At 51.1% G+C, this 17,548-nt stretch overlaps 1 protein-coding gene and 1 long non-coding RNA gene across 2 annotated transcripts in view; both read left to right on the top strand.

The window, feature by feature from the left end:
* LOC143766427 (uncharacterized) overlaps positions 1 to 17,548 on the top strand; it is a 473,765-nt gene that overhangs the window by 147,357 nt on the left and 308,860 nt on the right. The gene's annotated exons all lie outside the window — the stretch shown is intronic.
* On the top strand, positions 12,424 to 16,666 carry LOC143766426 (uncharacterized). The gene is made up of 2 exons (XR_013213568.1): positions 12,424 to 12,555; positions 14,821 to 16,666. It is a non-coding gene; the product is annotated as an uncharacterized LOC143766426 (long non-coding RNA).

Raw genomic sequence — 17,548 nt, 5'->3', positions numbered from 1 at the left:
ACATTTTAAGTAAATAATGTATTTAAATAATAATTTTTATATTTGTATACTTTATTTGTATCACAGTAGTTAGTATAATCACTGGATTATTATTATTACTAACTGGCCATTACAATTATTGGTCTTGTTTGTGTATTTACACTGCATTGTCCCTTTATTGCCTCAATGAGGTGAATACATAGCCTGCACGTCCCAGTCAATCTTCAGCACTGCCCCTTAGATATTTACATACGGAGGTTTATCTTTCTGTGGGTTTACTACAATACATCACAGGGTTTAAATATTATTGTTCCCCATATGTATATATATTTTAATCTATTTATTATCTTTTGGTGTTGCCTCCTCTGGTTTTTCTTATGTGTGGCACCTTCTGCCCTTATTATCTCTCTCCCCCTTACACGGCTCCTCCTGCGGTGAGTGCGCTCCACCGCTGTCCGGGTTACCGCGTTACCATAGCAACCCGTCCGTGATGTCGCTGACTCCGCCCCCCATTCTGACGCGTCGGACAGGGAAGTGGAACAGTGACGTGGGACGCCGACCTGCACATGCGCCGGAGCCCGGCTCAGAGATGCGAGCGCCATTACCACGCCGCTGCCACCTATGAAGGATAAGACTATAAATAGCTCCATTAATGACACTTAAACATACAGTTCCCCCGGACGAAGCTAACGCGAAACGCGCGTTGGGGCTGAGGACTGCATGTGCAGGTTATGTATTACTCCATTCCTCTGATGAATTTATGCATATTATTATTATTTATTTATTTATTTATATAGCACCATTAATTCCATGGTGCTGTACATGAGAAAGGGGTTACATACAAGGTTATAAATATCGTTTACAGTAATCAAGTTTACAGTTACAGACTGGTACAGAGGGGAGAGGACCCTGTCCTTGCGGACTTACATTCTATGGGATAGTGGGGATGAGACAGAAGGTCAGAGGTACAGCAGCTCTGGCGGTGGTGAGGCGGCTGCTCTGGCGATGGCGAGGCGGCAGAATGGTTATTGCAGGCTGTAGGCTTTCTTGAAGAGATGGGTTTTCAGGTTCCGCCTGAAGGATCCGAGGGTGGTGGATAGTCGGATGTGTTGAGGCATGGAATTCCAGAGGATGGGGGATATTCGGGAGAAATCTTGGAGGCGGTTGTGTGAGGACCGAATAAGTGTGGTGGAGAGTAGGAGGTCTTGGGAGGATCGGAGATTACGTGAGAGAAGGTATTGGGAGATTAGTTCAGAGATATAGTGAGGGGACAGGTTGTGGATGGCTTTGTAGATCAGTGTTAGTAGTTTGAACTGGATTCATTGGGGAATTGGGAGCCAGTGGAGGGATTTGCAAAGGGGAGAAGCAGGGAAGTAGCGAGGAGACAGGTGGATTAGCCGGACAGCAGAGTTGAGGACAGACTGGAGTGGTGCAAGAGACTTAGCGGGGAGGCCACAGAGGAGGGTGTTACAGTAGTCGAGGCAGGAGATGATAAGGGCATGCACAAGAGTCTTCGTAGATTGTGGGCTGAGGAAGGGACGGATTCTGGCAATATTTTTGAGTTGGAGGCGACAGGAGGTGGCAAGAGTTTGAACGTGCGGTTTGAAGGACAAGGCAGAGTCGAGAGTTACACCGAGGCAGCGGATTTCAGGTGCGGGAGAGAACGTGATGCCGTTTACCATAATAGATAGATCAGGTAGGGGGGATACGTGAGATGGGGGAAAGATGATGAGTTCGGTTTTGTCTACATTGAGTTTTAGGAAGCGAGAGGTGAAGAAGGAGGATATGGCTGACAGAAACTCCGAGATTCTGGACAGAAGAGAGGCGACATCTGGGCCAGAGAGGTAGATCTGAGTGTCGTCCACATACAGGTGGTACTGGAAGCCATGGGACTTTATGAGTTGCCCTAGGCCAAGGGTATAGATGGAAAAAAGTAGGGGCCCTAGGACAGAGCCTTGAGGGACTCCAACAGAGAGAAGGCGGGATGAGGAGGTAGTGTGGGAGTGGGAAATGCTAAATGTGCAGTCGGAAAGGTATGAGGCAATCCAGGACAGGGCAAGGTCTTTGATGCCAAGGGAAGAAAGAATCTGTAGCAGTAGGCAGTGATCAACTGTGTCAAAAGCAGAGGACAGGTCAAGAAGGAGGAGGATGGGGAACTGTCTGTTAGCTTTGGCTGTAAGTCATTAGTAATTTTTGTCAGGGAAGTTTCGGTGGAGTGGTTGGGGCGGAAGCCAGATTGGAGGTTGTCAAGGAGAGTGTTAGATGAGAGGTGGGAGGAAATTTGAGCATGGACATGCTGCTCAAGGAGTTTTGAAGCAAACGGGAGCAGTGATATGGGGCGGTAGCTGGGCATAGCAGTTGGGTCAAGGTTAGTTTTTTTGAGGATGGGTGTGATGGTGGCATCTTTGAAGGCAGAGGGGAAGGTACCAGAAGATAGTGATAGGTTGAAGAGATGGGTTAGGGCTGGAATGAGCATGTTAGTGAGGTTGGGGAGCAAGTGGGAGGGGATGGGGTCAAGTGCACAGGTGGTGAGGTGTGATTTGGAAAAGAGGTGAGTAAGCTCTCCTTCAGTGATGTTGGAGAGGGAGGTTATTAGGGATGGGCAGAGGTCTGGTATATGGAGTGGTTGGGGTGGTGGAACAGTTAGGGTTTGCCTTGTTTGGTCGATCTTGTTTTTGAACTAGGTGGCAAAGTCCTCGGAGGAGATAAGGGGAGTTGGGGGTGGCAGTGGTCGGCGGAGGAGGGAGTTAAATGTGCTGAACAGTTGTTTTGGGTTGTAGGATAGTGAAGATACAAGGTTAGTGAAATAGGTCTGTTTAGCGGAGGTGAGGGCTAATTTGAAGTCAAATGTAGCTTGTTTGAAAGCAGTGAAGTCGTCTGGCAGGCGTGTTTTCTTCCAACGCCGCTCCGCAACCCTGGATGCTTGTCTAAGTTTTTTTGTGAGATTGTTATGCCAAGGTTGCCTATTGGTTCGTCGCTCTTTGCCATGCATGAGAGGGGCGACTGAGTCTATGGCTGATGTGAGAGTGGCGTTATAAGAAGCGGTGGCGCTGTCTGTCGTGGAGTCAAAATATGGAGGACAGGGGTAGGAGAGAGTCAGAGTCTGTGAATGCCTAGATGTGCGAGGATGTGGTAATGGCTGGACATGGGGGGCAGGTGAGGACAAGGATGAGGTGAGTAGATGGTGGTCAGATAGGGGGAAGGGAGAGGTTGCGAGATTAGATAAGGAACAGAGGCGGGTGAAGATGAGGTCTAGTGTATGTCCGTCTTTGTGGGTGGCTGTGGAGGACCACTGGGTGAGTCCAAAGGATGAAGTAAGGGCCAGTAGCTTGGAGGCTGCTGGCTGGCGGGTGTCAGTAGGGATATTAAAGTCACTCATGATGATGGTGGGGATGTCAGCGGAGAGAAAGTGAAGGAGCCAGGTGGAGAATTGGTCGATGAAGGCAGTGGCTGAGCCCGGTGGTCAGTATATGACAGCCATTTGTAGATTGGAGGGAGCGTAAATATGGACAGAGTGAACCTCGAAAGAAGGGAGGATAAGGGAGGGTGGGGGTTGGATAGGGTTGAAAAAACAGTTTTTAGAAAGAAGGATACCCACTCCTCCACCATGTCTGTTGCCAGAGCGAGGAGTGTGGGTAAATTGGAGGCCACCGTAACTCAGTGTTGCAGGGGAGGCCGTGTCAGGGGGCGTCAGCCAGGTCTCAGTGAGGGACAGGAAGGAAAGGTTGCGGGAAGTGAAGAGATCATGGACCATGTGGAGCTTGTTGCATATAGAGCGGGCATTCCAAAGTGCCCCAGAGAGAGGAAGCAGGGGGGTGGGGGTCAGTGGCACAGATTTTAAGTGTGAGGGGTTGCAATAATTTCTCATAGTGTGAGAAGGATAGGGGGAGGATTAGTGATGAATGAGGCGGGGGGTAAGAGAGAGGGGAGATAGTTATGTGGTTTGAGGGTGCGTGGGTATATAATATGGGGCATGGCTTACTTATCTGTGAGCTGTTTTTATGAGCTGTTTTTGCACTAGCATATTCTGATTGATCTTTACTTGTTTTGTGGCCAATGCATAGGATTTGTCTATATGATTTTTTATTTGTTCTGGTACTCATCTAATGGTGGACATAGATTACTATGCACTTTGCAAAAATATAGCACCTAGCACTTGTTTCCACTGTAGGATTAGCCCTTTATATTGGATCTTTAGGTACTAGAACTGCAAATATACAGTATACTATATATATACTCTTTTCAATAGCAAGTATATTATTATTCCTATGAATGGTCACTTTACCCCAATCCACTTTAGTATCATTGAATATATGAATGGTTTGTGATACCTAGCCTGTACTTGGCAGTTTACTTTGCATGTGTTGTCTCCATTGTGGATATGAGAAAGAGAGATGTTCTTTTAACCCCTTCAAGTCGCGGCCCTTTTTCGTTTTTGCGTGTTCGTTTTTCACTCCCCTCCTTCCCAGAGCCATAACTTTTTTATTTTTCCGTCAATATGGCCATGTGAGGGCTTATTTTTTGCGGGACGAGTTGTACTTTTGAACGACACCATTGGTTTTACCATGTCTTTTACTAGAAAAAGGGAAAATAATTTCAAGTGCGGTGAAATTGCAAAAAAAAGGGCAATCCCACACTTGTTTTTTGTTTGGCTTTTTTGCTAGGTTCACTAAATGCTAAAACTGACCTGCCATTGTGATTCTCTAGGACATTACGAGTTCATAGACACCTAATATGTCTAGGTTATTTTTTATCCAAGTGGTGAAAAGAAATTCAAAACTTCATAAAAAAAAAAAAAAGTGCCATTTTCCGATACCCGAAGCGTCTCCGCTTTTCGTGATCTGGGGTCGGGTTAAGGCTTATTTTTTGCGTGCCGAGCTGATATTTTTAATAATATCACTTTTGTGCAGATACGTTCTTTTGATAGACCGTTATTGCATTTTAATGCAATGTCGCGGCGACCAAAAAAACGTAATTCTGGCATTTTAAATTTTTTTCTCACTACGCTGTTCAGCGATCAGGTTAATGCTTTTTCTTTATTGATAGATCGGGCGATTCTGAACGCGGCAATACCAAATACGTGTAGGTTTGATTTTTTTTTAATTGTTTTATTTAGGATGGGGCGAAAGGGGGGTGATTTAAACTTTTATGTTTTTTACATTTTTTTTCATATTTTTAAAAACATTTTTTTTTTACCTGTGCCATGCTTCAATAGCCTCCATGGGAGGCTAGAAGCTGCCACAACTCGATCGGCTCAGCTACATAGCAGCGATCATCAGATGGCTGCTATGTAGCTGAAATGCAGGTGTGCTGTGAGCGCCGACCACAGGGGGGCGCTCACAGCAGGCCGGCATCAGTAACCATAGAGGTGGCCTAATATCCCTGGGACAGAATGAAGAGCAGAATCACAGGGCAGCGCCATTTTGTGTGTGAATGACCTGTGATCTGCTATCACCAGCAGTTACTGCATCAGAAGCACAGCTTGTTTACAGAGGAGAAGAAGATGGTGGACTCAGCAGCATGGTGGACTGGAGGAAGAGTGAAGACATGTGATGTCTATAGAGCAGCATTGTCTGAGCAGAGCTGTCTGTGACTCACCATCAGTAAGATAAAAAGGAGATCCAGGTCTGCATTGAATAGCCAGGCATTGTGGAGGGAGGCGAGAGATGCATTGCTATGGCTGAGAGAGACTGATGGGAGAGAGCGAGACATGTACAATGATGAGTGAGACACATATGGAGCATGATAGGGAGAGAGATATACATGGAATAGCAGGGGTGAGACACATGGGGCGTGATGGGAGAGAGATAAACATGGAACAGCAGGGGTGAGACACATGGAGCGTGATGGGGAGAGAGATACACATGGAACAGCAGGGGTGAGACACATGGAACATGATGGGGAGAGAGATACACATGGAACAGCAGGGGTGAGACACATGGAGCATGATGGGAGAGAGATATACATGGAACAGCAGGGGTGAGACACATGGAGCGTGATGGGGAGAGAGATACACATGGAACAGCAGGGGTGAGACACATGGAGCATGATGGGAAAGAGATACACATGGAACAGCAGGTGTGAGACACATGGAGCATGATGGGAGAGAGATACACATGGAATAGCAGGGGTGAGACACATGGAGCATGATGGGAGAGAGATATACATGGAACAGCAGGGGTGAGACACATGGAGCGTGATGGGGAGAGAGATACACATGGAACAGCAGGGGTGAGACACATGGAGCATGATGGGAAAGAGATACACATGGAACAGCAGGTGTGAGACACATGGAGCATGATGGGAGAGAGATACACATGGAATAGCAGGGGTGAGACACATGGAGCGTGATGGGGAGAGATAAACATGGAAAAGCAGGGGTGAGACACATGGAGCATGATGGGAGAGAGATACACATGGAACAGCAGGGGTGAGACACATGGAGCATGATGGGGAGAGAGATACACATGGAACAGCAGGGGTGAGACACATGGAGCATGATGGGAAAGAGATACACATGGAACAGCAGGGTTGAGACACATGGAGCATGATGGGAAAGAGATACACATGGATCAGCAGGGGTGAGACACATGGAGCATGATGGGAGAGAGATACACATGGAACAGCAGGGGTGAGACACATGGAGCGTGATGGGGAGAGATATATACATGGAACAGCAGGGTTGAGACACATGGAGCATGATGGGAAAGAGATACACATGGAACAGCAGGTGTGAGACACATGGAACGTGATGGGGAGAGAGATACACATGGAATAGCAGGGGTGAGACACATGGAGCGTGATGGGGAGAGATATACATGGAATAGCAGGGGTGAGACACATGGAGCGTGATGGGGAGAGATATACATGGAATAGCAGGGGTGAGACACATGGAGCATGATGGGAGAGAGATACACATGGAACAGCAGGGGTGAGACACATGGAGCGTGATGGGGAGAGAGATATACATGGAACAGCAGGGTTGAGACACATGGAGCATGATGGGAAAGAGATACACATGGAACAGCAGGGGTGAGACACAGAGCATGATGGGAAAGAGATACACATGGAATAGCAGGCGTGAGACACATGGAGCGTGATTGGGAGAGAGATACACATGGAACAGCAGGGGTGAGACACATGGAGCGTGATGGGGAGAGAGATACACATGGAATAGCAGCGGTGAGACACATGGAGCGTGATGGGGAGAGACACATGGAACAGCAGGGGTGAGACACATGGAACGTGATGGGGAGAGAGATACACATGGAACAGCAGGGATGAGACATAGAGCATGATGGGGGAGAGATACACATGGAACAGCAGGGATGAGACACATGGAGCATGATGGGAGAGAGATACACATGGAACAGCAGGGGTGAGACACATGGAGCATGATGGGAAAGAGATACACATGGAACAGCAGGGATGAGACATGGAGCATGATGGGAGAGAGATACACATGGAACAGCAGGGGTGAGACACATGGAGCCTGATGGGGAGAGAGATACACATGAAACAGCAGGGGTGAGACACATGGAGCATGATGGGAAAGAAATACACATGGAATAGCAGGGGTGAGACACATGGAGCGTGATGGGGAGAGAGATACACATGGAACAGCAGGGATGAGACATGGAGCATGATGGGAGAGAGATACACATGGAATAGCAGGCGTGAGACACATGGAGCATGATGGGGAGAGAGATACACATGGAACAGCAGTGGTGAGACACATGGAGCATGATGGGGAGAGAGATACACATGGAACAGCAGGGGTGAGACACATAGAGCATGATGGGAGAGAGATACACATGGAATAGCAGGGGTGAAACACATGGAGCATGATGGGGAGAGAGATACACATGGAACAGCAGCGGTGAGACACATGGAGCGTGATGGGGAGAGAGATACACATGGAACAGCAGGGGTGAGACACATGGAGCATGATGGGGAGAGAGATACACATGGAACAGCATGGATGAGACATGGAGCATGATGGGAGATAGATACACATGGAATAGCAGGGGTGAGACACATTGAGCGTGATGGGAGAGAGATACACATGGAATAGCAGGGGTGAGACACATTGAGCATGATGGGAGAGAGATACACATGGAACAGCAGGGGTGAGACACGGAGCATGATGGGGAGAGAGATACACATGGAACAGCAAGGGTGAGACACATGGAGCGTGATGGGAGAGAGATACACATGGAATAGCAGGGGTGAGACACATGGAGCGTGATGGGGAGAGGTACACATGGAACAGCAGGGGTGAGACACATGGAGCATGATGGGGAGAGAGATACACATGGAACAGCAGGGGTGAGACACATGGAGCGTGATGGGAGAGAGATACACATGGAACAGCAGGGGTGAGACACATGGAGCGTGATGGGGAGAGAGATACACATGGAACAGCAGGGGTGAGACACATGGAGCCTGATGGGGAGAGAGATACACATGAAACAGCAGGGGTGAGACACATGGAGCATGATGGGAAAGAAATACACATGGAATAGCAGGGGTGAGACACATGGAGCGTGATGGGGAGAGAGATACACATGGAACAGCAGGGATGAGACATGGAGCATGATGGGAGAGAGATACACATGGAATAGCAGGCGTGAGACACATGGAGCATGATGGGGAGAGAGATACACATGGAACAGCAGTGGTGAGACACATGGAGCATGATGGGGAGAGAGATACACATGGAACAGCAGGGGTGAGACACATAGAGCATGATGGGAGAGAGATACACATGGAATAGCAGGGGTGAAACACATGGAGCATGATGGGGAGAGAGATACACATGGAACAGCAGCGGTGAGACACATGGAGCGTGATGGGGAGAGAGATACACATGGAACAGCAGGGGTGAGACACATGGAGCATGATGGGGAGAGAGATACACATGGAACAGCATGGATGAGACATGGAGCATGATGGGAGATAGATACACATGGAATAGCAGGGGTGAGACACATTGAGCGTGATGGGAGAGAGATACACATGGAATAGCAGGGGTGAGACACATTGAGCATGATGGGAGAGAGATACACATGGAACAGCAGGGGTGAGACACGGAGCATGATGGGGAGAGAGATACACATGGAACAGCAAGGGTGAGACACATGGAGCGTGATGGGAGAGAGATACACATGGAATAGCAGGGGTGAGACACATGGAGCGTGATGGGGAGAGGTACACATGGAACAGCAGGGGTGAGACACATGGAGCATGATGGGGAGAGAGATACACATGGAACAGCAGGGGTGAGACACATGGAGCGTGATGGGAGAGAGATACACATGGAATAGCAGGGGTGAGACACATGGAGCGTGATGGGGAGAGGTACACATGGAATAGCAGGGGTGAGACACATGGAGCGTGATGGGGAGAGATACACATGGAACAGCAGCGATGAGACACATGGAGCGTGATGGGGAGAGAGATACACCTGGAACAGCAGGGGTGAGACACATTGAGCATGATGGGAGAGAGATACACATGGAACAGCAGGGGTGAGACACATGGAGCGTGATGGGGGAGAGATACACATGGAATAGCAGGGGTGAGACACATGGAGCGTGATGGGAGAGAGAAACACATGGAACAGCAGGGGTGATACACATGGAGCATGATGGGGAGAGAGATACACATGGAATAGCAGGGGTGAGACACATGGAGCGTGATGGGAGAGAGATACACATGGAACAGCAGGGGTGAGACACATTGAGCATGATGGGAGAGAGATACACATGGAACAGCAGGGGTGAGACACATGGAGCGTGATGGGAGAGAGATACACATGGAACAGCAGGGGTGAGACATATGGAGCATGATGGGAGAGAGATACACATGGAACAGCAGGGGTGAGACACATGGAGCGTGATGGGAGAGAGATACACATGGAACAGCAGGTGTGAGACACATGGAGCGTGATGGGAGAGAGATACACATGGAACAGCAGGGGTGAGACACATTGAGCATGATGGGAGAGAGATACACATGGAATAGCAGGGGTGAGACACATGGAGCGTGATGGGAGAGAGATACACATGGAATAGCAGGGGTGAGACACATGGAGCGTGATGGGGAGAGAGACATGTAATATGATGAGTGAGACACATGGAGCATGATGGGGAGAGAAATACACATGGAACAGCACGGGTGAGACACATGGAGCGTGATGGGGAGAGAGATACACATGGAACAGCAGGGGTGAGACACATGGAGCGTGATGGGAGATACACATGGAATAGCAGGGGTGAGACACATGGAGCATGATGGGGAGAGAGATACACATGGAACAGCAGGGGTGAGACACATGGAGCATGATGGGGAGAGAGATACACATGGAACAGCAGGGGTGAGACACATGGAGCGTGATGGGGAGAGAGATACACATGGAATAGCAGGGGTGAGACACATGGAGCATGATGGGGAGAGAGATACACATGGAACAGCAGGGGTGAGACACATGGAGCATGATGGGGAGAGATACACATGGAACAGCAGGGGTGAGACACATTGAGCGTGATGGGAGAGAGATACACATGGAACAGCAGGGGTGAGACACGGAGCATGATGGTGAGAGAGATACATATGGAATAGCAGGGGTGAGACACATGGAGCATGATGGGGAGAGATACACATGGAACAGCAGGGGTGAGACACGGAGCATGATGGTGAGAGAGATACACCTGGAACAGCAGGGGTGAGACACATTGAGCATGATGGGAGAGAGATACACATGGAACAGCAGGGGTGAGACACATGGAGCGTGATGGGGAGAGAGATACACCTGGAACAGCAGGGGTGAGACACATGGAGCATGATGGGAGAGAGATACACATGGAACAGCAGGGGTGAGACACATGGAGCGTGATGGGGGAGAGATACACATGGAATAGCAGGGGTGAGACACATGGAGCATGATGGGAGAGAGATACACATGGAATAGCAGGGGTGAGACACATGGAGCATGATGGGAGAGAGATACACATGGAACAGCAGCGATGAGACACATGGAGCGTGATGGGGAGAGAGATACACCTGGAACAGCAGGGGTGAGACACATGGAGCATGATGGGAGAGAGATACACATGGAACAGCAGGGGTGAGACACATGGAGCGTGATGGGGGAGAGATACACATGGAATAGCAGGGGTGAGACACATGGAGCGTGATGGGGAGAGAGATACACATGGAATAGCAGGGGTGAGACACATTGAGCATGATGGGAGAGAGATACACATGGAACAGCAGGAGTGAGACACATGGAGCGTGATGGGAGAGAGAAACACATGGAACAGCAGGGGTGAGACACATGGAGCGTGATGGGAGAGAGATACACATGGAACAGCAGGGGTGAGACACGGAGCATGATGGTGAGAGAGATACACCTGGAACAGCAGGGGTGAGACACATTGAGCATGATGGGAGAGAGATACACATGGAACAGCAGGGGTGAGACACGGAGCATGATGGTGAGAGAGATACACCTGGAACAGCAGGGGTGAGACACATGGAGCGTGATGGGAGAGAGAAACACATGGAACAGCAGGGGTGAGACACATGGAGCGTGATGGGAGAGGGATACACATGGAACAGCAGGGGTGAGACACATGGAGCATGATGGGAGAGAGATACACATGGAACAGCAGGGGTGAGACACATGGAGCGTGATGGGAGAGAGATACACATGGAACAGCAGGTGTGAGACACATGGAGCGTGATGGGAGAGAGATACACATGGAACAGCAGGGGTGAGACACATTGAGCATGATGGGAGAGAGATACACATGGAACAGAAGGGGTGAGACACATGGAGCGTGATGGGAGAGAGATACACATGGAATAGCAGGGGTGAGACACATGGAGCGTGATGGGAGAGAGATACACTTGGAATAGCAGGGGTGAGACACATGGAGCGTGATGGGGAGAGAGATACACATGGAATAGCAGGGGTGAGACACATTGAGCATGATGGGAGAGAGATATACATGGAATAGCAGGGGTGAGACACATGGAGCGTGATGGGGAGAGAGATACACATGGAACAGCAGGGGTGAGACACGGAGCGTGATGGTGAGAGAGATACACCTGGAACAGCAGGGGTGAGACACATTGAGCATGATGGGAGAGAGATACACATGGAACAGCAGGGGTGAGACCAGGGCCGGACTGGCCATAGGGCACTTCTGGCAAATGCCAGAAGGGCCGGTGCCAGTGGTGGGCCGCCCAATCCACCGCCCCCGCATTCAACTATACCGGCGTATAGACGCCGGTACAGTTGAATGCAATGATGGAGGAGAAAGCGTCTACAGACGCTCCTCTCCCATCATTCCCCGCTCTGCCTCTGACACTGCGGGTGCGCGATGACGTCATATCATCGCGCACCTGCTGTGTCCCGGGCAGACTGCAGCTGCTGAGACGGTAGATGCTAGAGTGTATGGGCTCCTTCCAGGTGTGACGTCATTTCCGGGGGCGTGTCCTATCGGGAGGGGGGCGTGTTCTCCAAGGCGGCAAAGGAAAGCAGCATGACAGCTTGTGGACGCCATGGAGGTTGGTGGTTTCAGGGTGAAAAATGCTACTTGCCGATCGCTATTCGCTATTGGGGGGAGGCCCTGTGGTGGTCGACCTACTTGTCTGTGTGGGGAGTGACCCGTGGTGGGATTTTGGGGGGCTCTGCTGCTGCTGGCTATTGTGGGGGGCCTCCGCTGCTGCTGGCTATTTTGGGGGTCTCTGCTGCTGCTGGCTATTGTGGGGGACCCCTGTGGTGAGATTTTGGGGGGCTCCGCTGCTGCTGGCTACTGTGGGGGATCCCTGCGGTGGGATTTTGGTGGGCTCCGCTGCTGCTGGCTATTGTGGGGGACCCCTGTGGTGGGATTTTGGTGGGCTCCGCTGCTGCTGGCTATTGTGGGGGACCCCTGCGGTGGGATTTTGGGGGGCTCCGCTGCTGCTCGCTATCGTGGGGGATCCCTGCGGTGTAGTTTTGGGGGGCTCCGCTGCTGCTGGCTATTGTGGGGGACCCCGGTGGTGGGGTTTTGGGGGGCTCCGCTGCTGCTGGCTATTGTGGGGGACCCCTGTGGTGTGGTTTTGGGGGGCTCCGCTGCTGCTGGCTATTGTGGGGGACCCCTGCGGTGGGATTTTGGGGGGCTCCGCTGCTGCTGGCTATTGTGGGGGACCCCTGCGGTGGGATTTTGGGGGGCTCCGCTGCTGCTCGCTATCGTGGGGGATCCCTGCGGTGTAGTTTTGGGGGGCTCCACTGCTGCTGGCTATTGTGGGGGACCCCGGTGGTGGGGTTTTGGGGGGCTCCGCTGCTGCTGGCTATTGTGGGGGACCCCTGTGGTGTGGTTTTGGGGGGCTCCGCTGCTGCTGGCTATTGTGGGGGACCCCTGCGGTGGGATTTTGGGGGGCTCCGCTGCTGCTGGCTATTGTGGGGGACCGCTGCGGTGTGGTTTTGGGGGGCTCCGCTGCTGCTGGCTATTGTGGGGGACCGCTGCGGTGTGGTTTTGGGGGGCTCCGCTGCTGCTGGCTATTGTGGGGGACCCCTGTGGTGGGGTTTTGGGGGGCTCTGCTGCTGCCGGCTATTGTGGGGGACCCCTGTGGTAGGATTTTGGGGGGCTCTGCTGCTGCTGGCTATTGTGGGGGATCCCTGTGATGGGGTTTGGAGGTGACGTGCTGCTTACGGGGTGGACCCCTTTTAGTGGGGGCGACCTGCTGCTGGCTATTGGGGAGACCCTGGTGGTGGGGTTTGAGGGCGACATGCTTGTGGTCGGGTTTTGGGAGGGCGTGACCTGCTGTCTATTGGGGGGGACCCTTGTGGTGGATGTGGGGGGAGACCTGCTGCAAGCTATTGGGGGACCCCTGTGGTGGGATGTGGGGGTGACCTGCTTGTGGTGGGATGTGGGGAGGCGACCTGCATGTGAGGGGTGACCTGCTGCAGGCTATTTGGGGGACCCCTGTGGTCAGATTTGAGGGCGACCTGCTTGTGGGGAGGCGACCTGCTTGTCGTTGAATGTGGGGAGGCGACCTGCTTGTCGTTGAATGTGGGGAGGCGACCTGCTTGTCGTTGAATGTGGGGAGGCGACCTGCTTGTCGTTGAATGTGGGGAGGCGACCTGCTTGTCGTTGAATGTGGGGGGGTCCACGTCCGATGGGGATTTGTGCTGGGTGGGGGGGGGTCCACGTGTGATGGGGGTTTCTGCGGGGTGGGGGGTCTGCATCTGGGGGTTTCTGCTGGGTGGGGGGTTCCGCGTCCGGTGGGGGTTGTACGTCCGATGGGGGTTTGTGGGGGTTGGACGTCCGATGAGAGTTTAAGCTAGGGTGGCGTTCGATTGGAGGGGGTGTCTGATGGGATTTATGGTTGGGGCAGGGGGCGTCATATTTGGATTTACGCTTGAGGGGAGGGAATGTCTGGTGGGCTTTGGATTTATCCTGTGGGGTCCGCTGGTTAATGTGAGGTGGATGTTTCTGACTGGGGGAGCGAGGTTATGCTGTGTGGCCCGCTGGTTAATGTGAGGTGGAGGTTTCTGACTGGGGGAGCGAGTTTATGCTGTGTGGCCATCTGGTTGATGTGGGGGGGGCTAATGCTTCATTGGGGTACACACAAAAAATATGAGTGTATGCTGCTTATGCTATGCAAAAAAATTTTTGAGGTATTTCCCTGTAGAGTAGGCCACACCACCAACTGGCACGAAGCTAATCCTTTTTAGCTTAATGTCAGTAGGAGGCAGACATGGGTCTGGACCACCCAGCCCAGTTCTGACTTAGGTTTTGGGGTTTTTTTTTATTAACGATTTTCCTTTTTCTTTTCTTTTTTTTTCAGATACGGCTTTTGAGGGCGACAGTGGAATTGTCACTCTAATCTCCCACCTAGAATTGTCACTACCGTATCATCTGTGGTCTACGAGGCAAGGCCCTAACACATCAAGAGTGTTTGTGGTTCCCCAGAGGACGGTCCATGCCATGAATCCCCCTACCCTCCGGCCCCCCCAGAGCCAGATAGAGTAGGGAGGGAAGACTAATCCGTTATGTGCCAGCCGCCGAAAGGTCTGCGTCCAGGTTATTCCATGCCCATCTTCATCATCGGTCTGTGAAGAATGATGTGTGATCTTCAGGCAGTGAGGGGGTTACTTTAAAAAAAAAAAAAAAAAAAATGGACAGGACAAGTATGTCCTAGTTTGCCCCTGAGCAATATGGACGTCTCCTGGGGAAACCTTCCTATTCATGCAGCCTCCATGTTTTCCAGAGGCTCCTGTGACCCTGCTCTTAAAATATCCAGGCTTCGGTCTAGGACTTCTCTGGTGGCCGGTCCACACCGCCAGTGCCCTGAACAATCATGCACGCCAACTTTCTAGTGCGTCGTACTCTGCACCTATCAGTTTAAGAGTACTTCGCTTCTGCAACAGAGTACTAAAGTCTGCCTCCCAAGAGATCTGCTGTTCAATTTTGGTTGTCTTGGAAATGTTCTGTCCAAAAAACCGACGGGACAACTCTCCGACCCGCCAGGAAAAGACGAGACCTTCCTTTAAGCCCCCGTCTCACATAGCGAGATCGCTAGCGAGATCGCTGCTGAGTCACAAGTTTTGTGACGCAACAGCGACCTCAGTAGCGATCTCGCTATGTGTGACACGTACCAGCGATCAGGCCCCCGCTGTGAGATCGCTGGTCGTGTCGGAATGGCCTGGACCATTTTTTGGTCGTTGAGGTCCCGCTGACATCGCTGAATCGGTGTGTGTGACACCGATCCAGCGATGTCTTCACTGGTAACCAGGGTAAACATCGGGTTACTAAGCGCAGGGCCGCGCTTAGTAACCCGATGTTTACCCTGGTTACCAGCGTAAATGTAAAAAAACAAACAGTACATACTCACCATCTGATGTCCGTCAGGTCCCTTGCCGTCTGCTTCCTGCTCTGACTGTGAGCGCCGGCCGTACAGTGAGAGCACAGCACAGCAGTGACGTCACCGCTGCGCTCTGCTCTCACTGTACGGCGGTGCTGCAGGGGGACTTCGGCATCATTGAAGACAGTTTCAACAATGCCGAAGTCGTTCCCCTGATCGTTGGTCGCTGGAGAGAGCGGTCTGTGTGACAGCTCCCCAGCGACCACACAACGACTTACCAACGATCACGGCTAGGTCGTATCGCTGGTCGTGATCTTTGGTAAATCGCTATGTGAGACGGGGCCTTTAGGCCAACCCCCTCCTGGCATCCATGAACCCACCAGCACTGGTCTGCTAGGCCTGGATCTAGCAGACTCTCTTCGACATGATGGGGCGTTCCCACCTTGGATGTTTCTCAGGGTCGGCTGCCGTGTCCTTCACAATTCAAGGCCGGTATTATGATCTCTGGTCTGGGACACCGAAACCTCAGACATCGGAGGCAGGCCTGGGGGGAACAGAGCCACATACCAAACCGACAGTCCAGCCCGCATGCACCAACAGCATACTACAGTTTTACAATACTTTAGAAATGCATAAAATGAAACAAGCAAAGGCATAAAGTTATTCAATGCAAAAAAATGCAGTTTTATAAAATTGGAAATGTTTCTATATCTAATGGTAAAATGATATTTATCCAGTATTTCTATAAGTAAAAGTCTGAGATTTCTGTGGGAAATGGTAATTTGTTCCTCTTAAACCAGTTCTGAATGTAAATAAAACATTGCTCTGATGAAGTCTCCACATTGTATTTTTGCCTTTCATTTCATGCGCAGGGCAGGACAAGCCCATGATGTATCTGTGTTAAGGTACCTTCACATTAAGCGACGCTGCAGCGATAGCGACAACGATGCCGATCGCTGCAGCGTCGCTGTTTGATCGCTGGAGAGCTGTCACACAGACCGCTCTCCAGCGACCAACGATGCCGAGGTCCCCGGGTAACCAGGGTAAACATCGGGTTGCTAAGCGCAGGGCCGCGCTTAGTAACCTGATGTTTACCCTGGCTACCAGCGTAAAATGTAAAAAAAACAAACAGTACATACTTACATTCGCGTCCCCCGGCGTCCGCTTCCAGCACTGACTGAGCGCCGGCCCTAACAGCAGAGCTGTGCTGTACTTTCACTTTCACTTTACGGCGCTCAGTCAGTGTGGGAAGCGGACGCCGGGGGATGCGAAGGTGAGTATGTACTGTTTGTTTTTTTGCATTTTACACTGGTAACCAGGGTAAACATCGGGTTACTAAGCGCGGCCCTGCGTAAAACAACGCTGGTATCGTTGCTTTTGGTGTCAAACACGACGATACACGCCGGTCTGACGACCAAATAAAGTTCTGAACTTTGTTCAACGACCAGCGATATCACAGCAGGATCCTGATCGCTGCTGCGTGTCAAATATCGCTAGCCAGGACGCTGCAAAGTCACGGATCGCTAGCGATATCGTTTAGTGTGAAGGTACCTTAACACATGGAAGGTGCTATAATAACAGCCGTAGGCTGGTTTCACACCAGCGTTCGGCAGGGCTGCGGACGGCAGCCTTCTTCCTCCGTTAAGGCTACTTTCACACTAACGTCGCTTGCTGTACGTCTCAATGCGTCGTTTTGGAGAAAAAATGCATC

The sequence above is a fragment of the Ranitomeya variabilis genome, chromosome 4 (genome assembly GCF_051348905.1).
Source record: "Ranitomeya variabilis isolate aRanVar5 chromosome 4, aRanVar5.hap1, whole genome shotgun sequence".
In the NCBI taxonomy this organism is placed as follows: domain Eukaryota; kingdom Metazoa; phylum Chordata; class Amphibia; order Anura; family Dendrobatidae; genus Ranitomeya; species Ranitomeya variabilis.
Note: the sequence above shows the minus strand (reverse complement) of the source record. Positions and strands in the feature narration are given on the sequence as shown.